Genomic DNA, 9,518 nt, shown 5'->3' with positions numbered 1-9,518 from the left:
TCACCTAGGAATGGAGAAGGGAAGGACACACAAGGAACCATTAAGGTAAAGTGGAAGAAGGAACTCAAAAGAGGGGGGGATAATTGGGGGAAAGGGGGACAATTAAACTGGGAATGGAGGAGATAGTTTAGACAGGGAGAGAGGAGAGAGAAATAAAATGCATGTGTCATAAAAAATCAGAGGGAACTGTATTAACTCAGAAACCCCTGAAAAATACACATACAATATCTGAACATTAGTGCATGTGTATACCTGAAAGCTACATAAGAAGGAACACAGTGCCAGACAGGAGAAACCTCCCTGTTACCTGTTAGTCAGGGTGGTCCAAAAGACTCCCAAAATAACACAGGATATTGCCACAGCCCTTGATTACCTCCCAGAACTTGAAAGTAAGACCCTATTGGTGAAGCCAGGACATACTTGGACTTGTATCAATAAAAAAAAAAAAAAAAAAAAAAAAAAAAAAGAAGGAACACAGTGCCAGACAGGAGAAACCTCCCTTCAACCTGTTAGTCAGGGTGGTCCAAAAGACTCCCAAAATAACACAGGATATTGCCACAGCCCTTGATTACCTCCCAGAACTTGAAAGTAAGACCCTATTGGTGAAGCCAGGACATACTTGGACACAGGACTTGTATCAATGGAGTTGGAACTGACTTGGAAGCCTCCTCCCTCAAGCCTAGCTCTCACAGTTCTAGAGGATACTATGCCAGCTGCTAGGGGGAAAAAAATCAATCAATGGTCCAACCTAGCTCTAAAGCCTAATAACCACAATAACTGGCACAGCAAACTATCTCTATTGGTGCAGCAGTAGCACTTTTATCTAGAGGGTAATCAACAGCTATCTAATTGGACATAAAGCCCTCTCAATGGGAACTCATGAGTGCCACTGTAAATATAGTCAAATACACATGGCTGTAGTGGTCATGGATCCTAGACAAATGAATTTCTTACTGTATGCTAAATATGGATTCTAATGTTTACAGAGAAGTATACCCTACACCGCTTGTCAAAACTTCTTTTTGCAACAGATGGAGGCTATTACAGAGTTCTATAATGGTCACACACAGAGAATAGATGTTTGAGAGATACCCAGTCCTAAGTGACATATCTACAGTGGAACCTCTACATCTAAGGTTCATGGGATATAGTGAAATAGGGGGTAGAGGAAATACTAATATATCCCTCAACTCTCACCAGCTTCCTCATACAACAGAGTGTGATGCACACAGAAGGCCACAATTGGCTAAGTTTTAGAGAACAAAAGACAGTAGAGTATGTGTCCCTGGACAGGACTGCTATATTAAACCTCACCCACCCATGGCTCAGGGACCATTACAGAAGAGAGACCAAAAAGATTATAAGAGCCAGGGTTAATGCATGAACATAAGGAAACAGGGAACTTGCTTACATGAACTTAAAATGGTGACAGCATACACAAGGCCCATGCCAACTCAATCAGACAAAAATTCAGCATAGAACAAGGGAAATGGGAAGCAGTCCTCAACCCTAGCCAAGGAACTATTGGCAACGACTACTGCTGGGTGAGGTAGAGTAGATCTTTAAGGGTGTGACTTGAGATTGGCTGACTAGACTTCAGTGGATGAACTTGCACCAAAGGACATCTGGATACAAATGGTTGACCAGATTTCACTTAACATATATGAAAGAATGCATGCAATCTGATGGGGGTGGGGGGAGTATGGGGAATGTGGTTGGGGAGGGGATCAAAATTTGATGAACATCTATTACATGAAATGCACAAAAACTCAATAAATATTTTAAAAAGCTGCTGCTAATGTGCTTATGTGTTCCAAGCCAGCCAAGGTCCACCCTCAGCTGGCTGCTAAACTTGGAAGTAATGTCATGTGGGGCTTTGGAGGCATGAACGATACAGAAATGTGGGGGGGGTGTCATGGGCTCTTGCTCCATGTTTTCTGTGAGCCACTGAGGCCAGGCAACCTGTGGCAAGGATGGAGAGGCCACTGCATGATCCTGTGAAAATAAAGCCTGGGTTGTAGTGAAGACCCCAAGATGTTGGAAATGCCAGAAGTGTGAGGACATCTGCCAAAGATCACTACATACAGTGGAACTTGCCCAAGAGAAAAATGTACGTTGCAGGCAGCAAAACTGGCGAGGTGGAGCCAATAAGCCCACTGTAACTAAAGCCTAAGGTTTTGGACATAGAACTACAATATTTGGTGTTTGCCTTGCTGAGTTTCAGTCTTGCTTTGGTCCAGTATTTCCTCATCATGCCCCATTCATCCATTTTGGAATGGGAATGTATGTCCTTTGACATTGTATGTTGGAAGTATGTACCTTACTTTTTTTATTTTACAGGGGGTGGGGGAAGTCACAGTTAAGAGAGTGGCTGGGGTCTTAGAAGAGACTTTGGACTTCTGAACAGTGTTGATGACTATTAAAGATTATGCAACTTTCGAAGCTGGACTGTATATATTTTTCATTATGGACTAGCCATGAGCTTATGGGGGCCAGGAGTGGAATGTGGTAGTTGAATGACAAATGTGTAAGTTTCCTGCTCCTGCTGCTTGCTCCCTTACCTCACCTGTCATTTACCCGTGCTCCCTTAGAACCATAAGCCAAAATAAACTTTCTTTAATATGCTGCTTTTGGTCATGGTATTTTATCACAGCAATAAGACAGTAATTTATACATGTATGTGCATACTTTACATGTAATTAGGACAGCAAATACAGTTCAAATTTTCATTATTTATAACACTAAAGTAAGTAAATATCTACTTAGATTTTTTGTTTAGAGTGAATCAAAAATATATTACGTGATGGTTCACAGGAGGTGGTCAAATGAGGCAAAAACACACAAAAACCTGTCAGCACTTTACAAGGTAAGTATGTTTGGTAAATATCAAGCAAAAGCTTGTTGAACGAACATAACAGGTAAAAGAAAAAAAGCCACCAGTCTTAAAAGAAGGCAAAGTTCACCTTATGTTATCTTATTCAAGAAAAAGGTCAAGCATGAAGACTATGGAATCAGCTTTGCGTACTTAACTTGCAATTCAATACTAAAATTGTCATGTCATTTTCCATTGTGATGAATCCGATACATACGTCACTTCATTTGTTCTCAAAATGATAGTGAAGTTTTAGAAGTTCCCTGGTGGCGCATGCCTGTAATCTCAGCACTCCGGAGGCAGAGGCAGGCGGATCTCTGTGAGATCTAGGCCAACCTGGACTACATGGTCAGTTCCAGGACAGCTGGGGCTACAGGGAGACCCTGTCTCAAAAAGACCAAAAAATAAAAAAACAAGCCAGGCATGGTGGCACACACCTTCAGTCCAACCACTTGGGAGGCAGAGGCAGGTGGATCTCTGTGAGTTCGAGGCCAGCCTGGTCTACATACTGAGTTCCAGGACAGCTGGGGCTACAAGGAGACCCTGTCTCAAAAAAAGACAAAAAATAAATAAAAATAAAATAAAAATTTTTTTAAAGATAAGACAAATTTAAAAAATAAATTCCCAACAAATATTTGAAATAGGAGCTTGCCTATTTCCCTATTTGAAAATAGGGTAAATAAAGAAAGCTAAAACTCTGTATTTTAAGAAATATTAACTTATACAATGAAACAGAATATACGCACCAAAAAAAGGGGTCGAGGCAAAAAATATGCCACCTTGCATTCCTACCTTCCTTTCTTAGAATCAACTTAGCAATAATCCAAACAAATCAGGCTAAGAAGTAATGACAAAGGTAACATTGTCCAAGATTTTACCATATCCCAGGTAAAGGCAGTAACTTTAACCAGGCACAGTCAGGTACTTTAACTGAATCAACTTGTGCAAGCACTACCATAGAGGTTTTTTTGTTTTGTTTTATTTTTATGTGTATGCATGTATTGCATGCATGTATACAAGTGCACTCGTGTGGTGCAATACCTGCAGAGATCAGAAGAGGGTGTCAGATCTCCTGGAACTGGAGTTAGGGACAGTTGCTAGCTGCCATGTGGGTGCTGGAAATCGAACCCGGGTCTTCTGCAAGAACATTCAGTGTTCTTAGCCGCTGAGCCATCTCTCCAGCCCCACTATCCCATGCACAGCAGTAAGACTACTAAATAGATAAACTGACTTGTTCAAACCCAGAATATAGGCAGCAGGGCAGGACTTCAGACCCCTGGCAATTCAACTACGCTGTCTGAGCCTTAACTACTGGACAACATTTATTTGAAATATTCTGCTGCTCTCATAATGGAAAAAGGTAATTTTCTAAGGTTTTGATCTTTCACTACTTCAGTTTCAAGTCCAATAAAGAGTGGATTTCAACTGTAAGGAAGAATGGGGAAGAAGAGTCTCCTAAGGGGACAAACTAGGTCGAGCATTACTCAAATAAAGTCAAAGTATTAGAAACCTTGGAAGAATGGCAGACAATTGAACCACAGTATTCTGTCACAGAAGTGAAAAGTACGGAGTACAAAAGATGAATTTTATTTCTACAGGGCTCATCGATTGCTTTGAGGAAGAAAATTCTATCACCCTTCTGCTTTGAATCAGCATGCAAATACACAGATTAAAGAAAGACTTAGAAGGAAAGGCAGCAGCAAGATATAAAAGGAAAATTTTTGATATTCAAGACTTCCTGAAATACAGGGTTAGTTTGCCATATCCTAGTAAATATGAGAAGTTACGAGGAAGCAAGTCTTCTTAAGAGACGCAGAAGACACCCCTGCATAGTCTGAAGAGCTGCAACATTGCCCCCCAAATGAGCTAACGAGGATGACAGATCAAACATTTGATTATGAGAAGGGCAGACGAAGACGGTAAGCAAGAAGTGTGCAGCTGCAGCTGTATAAAAGTGCAGGCGCAGATTCTTTAGAAAAGTGAGAAGTTATGCAAGAGCAAAAGGGGCGAGGTTCCAAGAGGAAACCAAAAGTGAACGCAGCGGACAGAAGCTGGGGAATTCAGGTGAGAGCAGAGTTCTATGGAGGAAAAACATGCCCGTGAGATGGAGAGACAAGAGGGAAGAGGAGGAAGTGAGGGCACGCAGGGCCAGAGGACGCGGAGGCGCAGCCTTGGCTGCCCAGAGGACTGGGGCGCGGTGGGGATGCAAACCGGAGCGGAGGCCCGGCGTAGCCGACCGGGTGGGTCCAGGAGCGGGAGCCGAAGCACCCGCCGGGACGAGGGGAGCGGGAGCACCTACCCGGACGCGGGGCGGCGAGCGGGCCCTGGGCGGCCCTGGGAGCCGAGGCTGGGGCGGCGACGAGCTCCTGCGGTGGGCGCCTCTACTGAGCCGCATCCTCCTCCCCGCAGCACTCCTACCTCTCTTCTGCCGCTTAACTTCTTCCCCGGGATAAACAAACCCGCCGCCATTGGCGGCCACTCTGCCCGCGCCCCGACCCGGCCTCCTGGTTCGGGCGTCCCGTTCCGACTCTGCCGGAGTGCGCCTGCGCCCGGAAGCTCTTCCTGCTCCCGGCGGGAACTTCCGGCGGCCGGGGGTTGGGGTTGGGGAGCCCCCTCTGTCTTGCAGCAGTCTGTCCCTCCTGGCTGTCCCAGACCCTTTTTCCGCCTGGTAGACCTTCCTAGCTTAAAAAGCCCGGGGCCGCGCCTGACTCCTAACCCTGGAAAGTGAGAAAGCAAGCGGGCATGCGGCCGCTTTCTGTTGGGCCTTACACGGTGCAACTGTGCTCAGATCTTATTGATCTGAGCCTAGAGCTGTACGAAGAGCTGAAACAAACAGCTGTGCAGACACAAAGAGAAACCCAGAACAGTGTGGATAAATAGGTGGAAGTGGGACAGTTTCAGGTTGACGGGAATGAGGTGGACTGTTGGAGAGGAGTATGTGAAGCGCCTTTGTACAGGTGCAGCAACAACCCGCAAATGAGCCATTGTAGATTAAAAGTAAGCAAATGTCTGAATGAAGAGGGCAATGCATCATCAGCGGTTTGATTTTTAGGAAAACAGACGACAGGAACATTTTTGTTTGGCATGCTTGTATTAGTTACATGTCTTATTGCTGCAACAAAATACCCGAGGAACGCATTCTAAGGAGAGAAGGGCTTACTTTCTTGGCGGGTAGTTGGATAGTACAGGCTTTACGGCAGGGAAGTCATGGTGACAGGAGCATGAAGCAGCTGGCTGCATTGCATGGCCAGTCGGGGAGCAAAGAGTGTTGAATGCCGAGTCTCAGCCCACTTTCTTTTAATTCAGTCTGGACCCAGCTCAACATAGCAGTTTTACATTACCTTCTAGTCCTCAGAGACCCATGGCCAGCTCATAATGCAAAATGTGTTTAGTCCAACTTCAAAAGTCTTCATAGTTTTTAACAGTTACAACACTGTTCAGATCTTTAAGTGTAGAGTCTTCTGAGACTCAGGCAATCTCTGAACTGTCAGCCCATGTATAATTAAAACCCAACTTGCACACATCCAACAGACACTAGCACATGAAGATTCCCATTCCAAAAAGAGTTGAGGGCATAGCAAGGAATGATCAGATCAAAGCAGAACCAAAACTGAGCTGGGAAAACACCAAATCCTGCAGCTGCATATCCAGTATCTGGGGGTTTTGATGGCTCAGATCATTTAGGCTCTGAAGATCTTGGGCAGCCCTACCCTCCCCAGATCTGCTCCCTGCCATAAACATAATCTCTCTTTTACACATCCTCTACTCTGTACTTGCAGCTTTCTTTAGTGGACAACGATGGTTCTGGCATTGCCAACATCCAGGGGTATCTATTGCAACTTAAGTCTCACTTTCACAGTTTCTAGCAATGGCCTCTCAGACTTACTACTGGCTCTCTGGAACTATGGTACAAGACCCCATGACTGCACCGCCCCCCCAGTTCTTCATTTTTGCCAGCAAAACCAATACCACATGCATGATGATGCCAAGTTCTGCTGCCAACTTGGGGTGGAGCTACACTTCCTTGTCCACGGTTGCTTGAGCTTCTGTGAGCTCATTCTGGTAATGCCTCCTTAGCAAGGAACCTATTGACAGTGACATTCCAAGTTTAGACGTCTCTTTCAAATGGATTTACATTTTTACCTAATTTGACCTATGATGGATGGAATCCTGCCCTCAAGGTACCTTTTCCTTCTGTCCCAGCACAAAAATGCCAGAATTCTCTTTAATAGAACCAATCTCTTCAACATTTATAGTGGCTTCCAAATATGTCTGTAAGGTTAAACTCACTCCCTGTCTTCTCTCCAAACTGCCCAATTTTCACATCTTTCTGCTTCACTTTTTGCTATCTTTCACCATAGATCTGGATGAGAGCAGTAAGTAGGAGCCATGCCAAAGCCTGAATGCTATCCTGTTTTGAGATTTTTTTCCATCATACAATATATTACTCCCATATTCATCCTCACTCAAGTTCTCAGGACATGAATGGAATACAGCCAATTTTTTCCAGACTATGACATGAATGATTTCTAGTGTGTTTCCCAATAGAGTCCTTGTTCCACTTCTGAAACCTATGAGCCAGACTTTCACGACCCACATTTCTCTCTCAGCACTCACGGCTTCCAAACACCCACAAATACCTGAGTTTTTCTAACCTAAAGTTCCAAACTCTTCCATTTCCCTCCAATAAACTGGTCCCAAAGGTTTATGAAACACATGGTCAGGTAATCACAGCAATGACTCCACTTGTCAGTACCAATTTTATGTATCAGGTACTAGTCTTGCTGCTGTGACAAAATACCTAGTGAAACTTAATGAAAGTAGGTATGTATTTTGACTAACAGTTCAAGGGCACAGTTCATCATGGTGGAGAAGGCAGAGCAGCAGGAGCTTGAGGTAACGGGATACCTTCCACTGACAGTCAAGAAGCAGAAAATGACAAATTCTTGTGTTCAGCTTCCTTTTTCCTTTTTATTCAGTCTGGAATCCCAGCCCATGGAGGGGTGCCACCCTCATATAAGGTCCATCCTCCCACCTCAATTACTATAATGTAGAAGTTCCTCATATACATACCCAGAGATTAGTTTCCTAGGAGACTCTAGATCCTGTAAGTTGACAATATTAACCATCACAATACCCATGAGAGGAACATGCATGCACGTTCATTAATCATTTTATAAGCTTACTTAAAACATATATGCACAGTTTAAATGGACTTGGCACACAGAATAATAATGTCTACCCAGGAGCCATAGGCTAATAGAGACCCTAGTGCCAGGCAAAGGACACGTTCCTTCAAGTTGAAGAGGGTATTCCAAGAGAACCTCTAAATGATATAGATTGTTGCTGTTGCCCTTGGTTGCCTCCCAGAACTCGAAGGTAAGACCCTATTGTTTAAGACATTATACGTTTTGGTCACAAGACATGGAGGAATGGAGCTGGTACCAACTTGGAAACCTCTTCCTTGAGGACTACTTCTCATATCAGAAGATGCTAAGCAAGCTGCACAGGGAGAAAAGTTATCAATAGTCCAACCCAGCTATAAAGCCTATGAACTACAGCAATTACTGGCCCAGCAGGTGCAATAGTTGCACTTTAAAAGATATCATATTTATTATTTTTATTTTATGTGTATAAGTATATTGCCTGCATGTATGTAAGTGCACCTGTGTTGTGCAATGCCTGTGGAGGTTATAAGAGGGCATAGGATCCCTTGGAACTGGGAGTTACATATGGTTGTTAGCCACCATGTGGGTGTTGGGAAACATATCCAGGTCCTCTACAAGAGCAACCAGTGTTCTCAACTGTTGAGCCATCTCTCCAGCCCCAGTAGTGGCACTTTTATCTTGGGGGTAACCAACACATGTCTAACTGAACTTAAGACTCCATCAATAGGAGAAAATTCATGCTGGCATTATAATCTTAGTGTGGCTGTAAAGGTCGTAGACCATAGAGGAGAATCAACTACTGCCATTTCCCTAAACCAAATATAGTCTCTAACTGTATTTTAAATACTTATCCTTATACTCAGATATGAGCATAGCTCCCCCCCCCATACCCCCATTAAAGATGCTTCTTTTTGCTGCATATATAGGCTACTAACAGAGATCCAAAACAGGTCAAGATGCAGAGAGTAAATGGCCATGGAATGCCCAGCTGCAATTAGTACATCGATAATGCAACCCCCACACTGAAGGCTCAGGGAGCATCTCAGAAGAGTGGGCAAAAGGTTTTATGAGCCCGGCCACTGCTGTGAGATAATGTCTTCTGGCCATGACACAGAAGCTGTACCCATGAAATTTCAACAATATGGTCCCCTAAACCAAACTTACATAATGACCACACCAGTTGACATACCAATATGGATGGGGACATTTCATAAGGCCTTGTCCCTAGAGGAAGAGCTACAGGTAGGAATGGCTTCTAAGAGAGAGAGAATCAGTTTTCTCCAGGGATAACTCCAAGGAGGTTATCCAATTCCAAGCAGTCAGAACATGTACATATGAGTAACCCTGACCCTGAATGGACTCAGTAGTGTGTGTGTGTGTGTGTGTGTGTGTGTGTGTGTCTGTATGTGTATACAAACAATTATAAAAGAGGTTATGAACTAGAGAAGGATTGGGAGGTGACAAAAGAGGAGTCGGGA

General features: G+C 43.9%; 1 protein-coding gene across 2 annotated transcripts in view; it reads right to left on the bottom strand.

The window, feature by feature from the left end:
* Spopl (speckle type BTB/POZ protein like) overlaps positions 1–5,410 on the bottom strand; it is a 90,441-nt gene extending 85,031 nt beyond the window's left edge. For both annotated transcript variants that reach the window (XR_607978.3, XM_008853343.3), the window contains exon 1: positions 5,172–5,410. The gene's annotated coding sequence lies outside the window, so the exon portion shown is untranslated. The remainder of the gene's footprint in view (positions 1–5,171) is intronic.
* Positions 5,411–9,518: the final 4,108 nt, after the last annotated feature.

This window comes from Nannospalax galili, unplaced genomic scaffold, assembly GCF_000622305.1.
Source record: "Nannospalax galili isolate Female #2095 unplaced genomic scaffold, S.galili_v1.0 scaffold1127, whole genome shotgun sequence".
In the NCBI taxonomy this organism is placed as follows: domain Eukaryota; kingdom Metazoa; phylum Chordata; class Mammalia; order Rodentia; family Spalacidae; genus Nannospalax; species Nannospalax galili.
This window is presented reverse-complemented; position numbering and strand designations above follow the sequence as displayed.